The sequence below is a fragment of the Danio aesculapii genome, chromosome 8 (genome assembly GCF_903798145.1).
Source record: "Danio aesculapii chromosome 8, fDanAes4.1, whole genome shotgun sequence".
In the NCBI taxonomy this organism is placed as follows: Eukaryota; Metazoa; Chordata; class Actinopteri; order Cypriniformes; family Danionidae; genus Danio; species Danio aesculapii.
The window spans coordinates 3,220,839-3,227,285 of NC_079442.1; the positions used below are offsets into that span (position 1 = coordinate 3,220,839).

General features: G+C 36.3%; 1 protein-coding gene across 1 annotated transcript in view; it reads left to right on the top strand.

Annotated features, from left to right (window-relative positions):
• The first annotated feature begins 4,424 nt into the window (after positions 1-4,424).
• The window catches only part of chmp7 (charged multivesicular body protein 7), a 17,721-nt gene continuing 15,698 nt past the window's right edge, over positions 4,425-6,447 (top strand). Inside the window, exon 1 of the mRNA XM_056463020.1 lies at positions 4,425-4,598. The gene's annotated coding sequence lies outside the window, so the exon portion shown is untranslated. The remainder of the gene's footprint in view (positions 4,599-6,447) is intronic.

Sequence of the window (6,447 nt, forward strand, 5' to 3'; positions counted from 1 at the left end):
AAAACTTGCATATTTAAGTTTATTTTACTTGCCGGTTTTGTAGACTATACTTAAATTGTTCAGTTCACCAAACTTAGTACTAAGTTTGGTGAACTGAACAGTTTCAGTCTAATCTACTTAAGTACTAAGTTTGGTGAACTGAACAATTTAAGTATAGTCTACAAAACTAGTAGTAATAAACTACAAGTAAAATGAACTTAAATATGCAAGTTTGGGAGACTCCATTACTTAATTAAATTGAGGCAAGGAGTTTACTCAATTAATTTAGTTCAATCAACTTATTAGGGTTTTCAGTGCATGCAAGTTTTCCTTCCCTGATGCATTGAATGCTATGGACCGTATGAAGCGGTATTACGGAAAGGGGCGTCAGCCATATTATTAAGCTTTTAATTTTATTATTATAATTTTCAGTATTATTATTATTTCAGATACACTTAAGAGCAAATAATTTTTCACTTTTTAAAGGGCAGACCCTACACACACACACACACACACACACAGACACATACAGCTCTGACGTCTTTCAGTCGGTATTACGTCAAACGTTCTATCAGAACATGTTCTAAAGCGCGCGTCTGGAAGAATTTCACCTTCACTTGTCAGAAGCTTGCAGTTATTCGCTTCCAGCAGTTTGTGTTCATTGGTTCTGCTTAATTTTTGCGAGTAATATGGCTAACATGACGACAACGATTAAATTAAGATACACTCCTCGTCCCCCGGCGACTAAGTCTGATTTTAAGAAGCCAGTCTGGCCGATTGCTCCAGACGGCTTTATACCGAACTCTGTGGTCCGGAGTTTTTTACACTTTCCGAAAATCACGCCCCCCGCCCCCGAGGAGAGGAAAGTTGTATTTCGGCTACGTCCAGAAAAGCCCGTACTCCAGAGACCCCCCAGGGACTTTGTGGAAGAGAGATATTGTCCTAAGAATAACTATCCAACTCATGACAATATCCGCTCGACGGAGCCATTACAGAAGCTGGACGTTCGGGACACACGCTGTACTCCTCCACCGGCCCCAAAACCAGTGTCGGTGAGTGAGAAAAAGCCTGTAGCCCCGACTAAACCGCAACCTGCTCCAGACCCATACCGCCTCCGCAACCTAAAATTAGGTTGTTATGAGAAACTCGAGGAGCATGTTTGGAGGCGTAAGGCCAAAAACAATGACCGTGTCCAGCAGGATAACACAGAAGCTCCGTGTCCTGCTGAAGAGGAGACACTCTCCATCACTGCTCCTGAGGAGGAAATCCCAGAAGCTGTTTCTGAAGAGGACGACGAGGAGGAGGAGGAACTCCTGATTATTTCAGCAGAGCCGAAGAGAGAGGAAGACTCGAGTGTCCCTCCTAAAACTGTGCGCCGTCGCCGTGCTGTTCGAGCGCAGCGGCCTAAGAAACTGAAGCTCCAACCACTGGTTGTGCTTCGGAAGGAGAAACAAAGACTTCCTCTGGTTGAAGAAAAGCAAATTAAGGTGCAGGAAATTCAATTCCCGGCGGTGCAGCACACAAGGCCAATGCAGCAGCCTGAGCAAATGAGGTCATTTGAGCCTCAGCCTCCGAAATGTCACAGTAGGAGGCTTGATTCTCCTCTCATGCACCTTTATAAAAGGTCAAAGGCTGCACATCTTGTGGCCCGCGGTGCTCCACGCGCCACGGTGAGTCATTTCTTACACCAGTGCCACCTTCAGAAGGTTTCTCCATCTCTGCTGGACAACACCAGAAGATAAACACAATGAAGAATCCCAAACTGCAATGTTGCTGTGGTATTTATGTACGGTTTCTTTTAATAAAGCCTTGTTAAGGAATCTTTGTGTCAGTCTGTTTTATTTGTTGTGTGTACACAGTTTCAAATACTGTAGATATTTACAGTGAACACCTGGTGTTTCTCTATAATTTAGGGTTATGATCATATTAGATATTTATTTACTGATCAACCGTAATTAACAGTGTGGTTTACTTTAGTTTACCACAGTAAAATGTGGTGTATTGTGTGTGTAATATAGTTAACAGTACAGTATTGGGTGGTTTGTTTATATTACTGTAGTTGCAGTTACCTGAGTAACTCTAGATTTACCACGACAGATTAATTCAAGTACTTTACTATAGTATTGTTCAAAACACTAGTATTTGCAATAAATTGCTATATTGCGTGTGAAAAAATGTTCACTGATTAAATAATATCAATGTATGAATAATGCAATAATGATTACTTGGTAGCCTAAATAATAAACTACAGTAACAAAAATGTGACCAGCTATATTACTGTGAGAAAAGTGTTTGACTGGTATTATGACATTGATTATGAAATGTTTAGCTATATGCATGATGCAGAATTGATGGATAGGATTTAATTTCAACACAAAAGAAGACATTTTGAAGAAAGCTGAAAACCTGTAACTATTGACTTCCATAGTATTTGTTTTTCCTACTATGGAAGTCAATGGTTACAGATTTCCAGCATTCTTCAAAGTATCTTCTTTTGTGTTCAACAGGATAAAAAAGTTGGAAAACTCAGAAAAGGTTGTAACCACTTGAGGGTGAGAAAATTTTCATTGAAGAAAGCTGAAAACCTGTAACCACTGACTTCCATAGTAAGTTATTTATTTTTCCTACCATGGAAGTCGATGGTTACAGGTTTTCAGCATTCCTCAAACTATCTTTTGTGTTCAACAGAAAAAATACTCTCATAAAAAGGTTGGAACCACTTGAGAGTGAGAAAATATGAGAAAACTTTCATTGAAGAAAGCTGAAAACCTGTAACCATTGACTTCCATAGTAAGTTATTTATTTTTCCTACCATGTAAGTCGATGGTTACAGGTTTTTAGCTTTGTTCAAACTATCTTTTGTTTTCCAACAGAAAAAAATAAACTCATAAAGGTGCAAAAGAAGACATTTTGAAGAAAGCTGAAAACCTGTAACTGTTGACTTCCATAGTATTTGTTTTTCCTACTGTGGAAGTCGATGGTTACAGGATTTCAGCTTTCTTCAAAATATTTTCTTTTGTGTTCAACATAAAAAATACACTCATAGATGGTTGGAACCACTTAAGGGTTACTAAATAACGAGTAAATTTTCATTGAAGAAAACTGAAAACCTTTAACCAATGACTTCCATTGTAGGCTATTTGTTTTTCTACTATAGAAGTCGATGGTTACAGGTTTTCAGCATTCCTCAAACTATCTTCTTTTGTGTTACACAGAAAAATATACTCTCATAAAAGGTTGGAACCACTTGAGAGCGAGCAAATATGAGTAAATATTTATTGAAGAAAGCTAATAACCTCTAACATTGACTTCCATTATAGCCTATTTGTTTATCCTACTATGAAAGTCAATGGTTACAGGTTTCCAGCATTCTTCAAAGTATCTTCTTTTGTGTTCAATAGGATAAAAAAGTTGGAAAACTCAGAAAAGGTTGGAACCACTTGAGGGTGAGAAAATTTTCATTGAAGAAAGCTGAAAACCTGTAACCACTGACTTCCATAGTAAGTTATTTATTTTTCCTACCATGGAAGTCGATGGTTACAGGTTTTTAGCTTTGTTCAAGCTATCTTTTTTTGTTTTCCAACAGAAAAAAAAAATAAACTGATAAAGGGTTGGCACCCCTTGAGAGTGAGTAAATAGTAAGTAAATGTTCATTGAAGAAAGCTGAAAACCTGTAAACTGTTTTTATTACTATGGAAGTCGATGGTTACAGGATTTCAGCGTTCCTCAAAATATCTTCTTTTGTGTTCAACAGAAAAATACATATAGTCATTAAGGGTTTGAACCACTTGAGGGTGATTAAATAGCGAGTAAATTACCACTTAAGAAAGCTGAAAACCTGAATCCATTGACTTCCATTGTAGCCTATTTGTTTATCCTACTATGAAAGTCAATGGTTACAGGTTTCCAGCATTCTTCAAAGTATCTTCTTTTGTGTTCAACAAAAAATATACTCATAAAAGGTTGGAACCACTTGAGAGTGAGAAAATATAAGTAAATATTTATTGAATAAAGCTAAAAAGCTGTAACCATTGACTTCCATTGTAGTGTATTTGTTTATCCTACTATGAAAGGTTTTTTAGCTTTGTTCAAACTATCTTCTTTTGTTTTCCAACAGAAAAAAATAAACTCATAAAGGGTTGGCACCCCTTGAGGGTGAGTAAATAGTGAGTAAACGTTCAATGAAGAAAGCTTAAAATGTGTACCCACTGACTTCCATAGAAGGCTATTTGTTTTTCCTACTATGGAAGTCGATGGTTACAGGTTTCCAGCATTCTTCAAAATATATTCTTTTGGATTTAACAGAAAAAAATACACTCATGAAGGTTTGAAACCACTTAAGTAAATAGTGATTAAATATTCATTTTTAGGTGAACATTACATGTTATAGTAACTCCAATCCAGTAGGTGGTGGAATATCCATATTTAAGTTGGTTTTACAACCTCCACCTAAACAACAGAAGAAGGGGAAAAAACAGAAAGAAAAAATACGGGGCTTTACTTGTCTTTTTCTTTACTGCAGATCATATAAACAGTATGTGGATCCCTGCTGATGGATGCCAAGACATTTACTGAGGAGATTTTTAGCTGAGAACTCCATCCAGCTGCTTCAGCTTGAGGTTCGATTCCACATCAAATCTTATTAGATAAATCCTTCCTAAGATCACCAAGCAGCTCACTAGATGCTGACAGCTATATTTATTAATGATATATAGTTAGTATATTGTTATAAATGATGGCTGTCAGCCTCTGGTTTGACCTTCTGATGTCTTGCTAGCAGTCTGTGAGGGACAGTGAAAGCTGTGGTGTACTTTGCGTTTATGACAGGGCATAAAAACAGACTGTTTGCTGTATAAAGTGACGCAGACTTTACATTTATGCCATTATTATTCACAGTTTTAATTTAAATACAAAAGACAAAGCAATTATTGTTAATGCTAATCATACGTGTCAATTGAATAAACGTTGCCATCCTAAATTTGACATTTTGACGCATGTCACCCTGAAATACTGCCGAAGTGCACTTAAAATGACCACTTAACAGTCTTCAAAGTTTCATACTTAGCAAAAATCACTTTTATATTATAAGTTTACTCAAGTATAATGAAAGTACACCTTTATAACTGTTTTAAATGACATTTAGTGCTAACATGCTAAAGCTAATGTGAAGAACTATTTTAACTGAGGTGTGGCATGTTCAATATTACATCTGACGTTATTATATTAGCCTTTAAATGTTTTTAACTGCATTGCTAATGTATAACCACAAGTATATTTAAAAATTGCTGAAATGTAAACGTAAATGACATATTTCAGTTAGCATAAATCCTGTCATTGCGTTGGACAGTACACAAAAAGAGTAAAAGATTTAGAAAACAATATGAGAATACAAAACACTTAGTTAAATTGCGTAATGTATGAATTTAAAATGTAATATGTTTTCGTTTAATTGCGAATAACATTGAATAATTGTCTGAAAGCGTTAAATTCAATTTACACTTTAGTATAATCATTTTAGAAATGTTTTTTTGATAACACTTTTCAGTATGTGACACAATTAATGTTAGTTAATGTGTTTACTTACGTGAACAAACAATCAACATTATTTGTACAGTATTTATTAATCATAGTTAATCACATTTGGGTTGTGCGATGTTGTTAAATATTTCTTACAATGTAACAATTCTCTAGACAAATTCTATATTTATTAAATCAATAATTGTTTTTAAATCATTTATTTATGTAATTATATTATAATAAACATGTAGAAAATAATTTTCAGATCTAATTAATTCTGATTCAGACTAAAAAGTCTTTATTTAGTCTTTTAAAACATTATGAATGACTGAAAAGTCATGTATCTTGATTCTGATTGGCTGGTGTCATATTTCCCCATTAGTGTTTATTTTCAGCTCTAACAACAGAACAGTAACTAGTTGGAGGCAGGGCTGAAGATAGTAAGACACCATCTCATTGGTCAGATTTAGATGAACAACCAATGTATAAAATAAATGCAACTTCTCACACCTCTGCGATACGTACGCTCACCTGCCACTTTATAGGTACGCCTTACTAGTACCGGGTTGGACCCGCTTTGCCTTCAGAACTGCCTTAATCCTTTGTGTCATAGATTCAACAAGGTACTGGAAATATTCCTCAGAGATTTTGCTCCATATCGACATGATAGCATCACGCAGTTGCTGCTGATTTGTCGGCTGCACATCCATGATGTGAATCTTCCGTACCACCACATCCTGAAGGTGCTCTATTGGATTGAGTTCTGGGGACTGTGGAGGCCATTTGAGTACAGCGAACTCGTTGTCATGTTCAAGAAACCAGTCTGAGATGATTCACGCTTTATGACATGATGCGCTATCCTGCTGGAAGTAGCCATCAGAAGATGGAGACGCTGTGCTCATAAAGGGATGGACATGGTCAGCAACAATACTCGGGTTGGCTGTGGCGTTG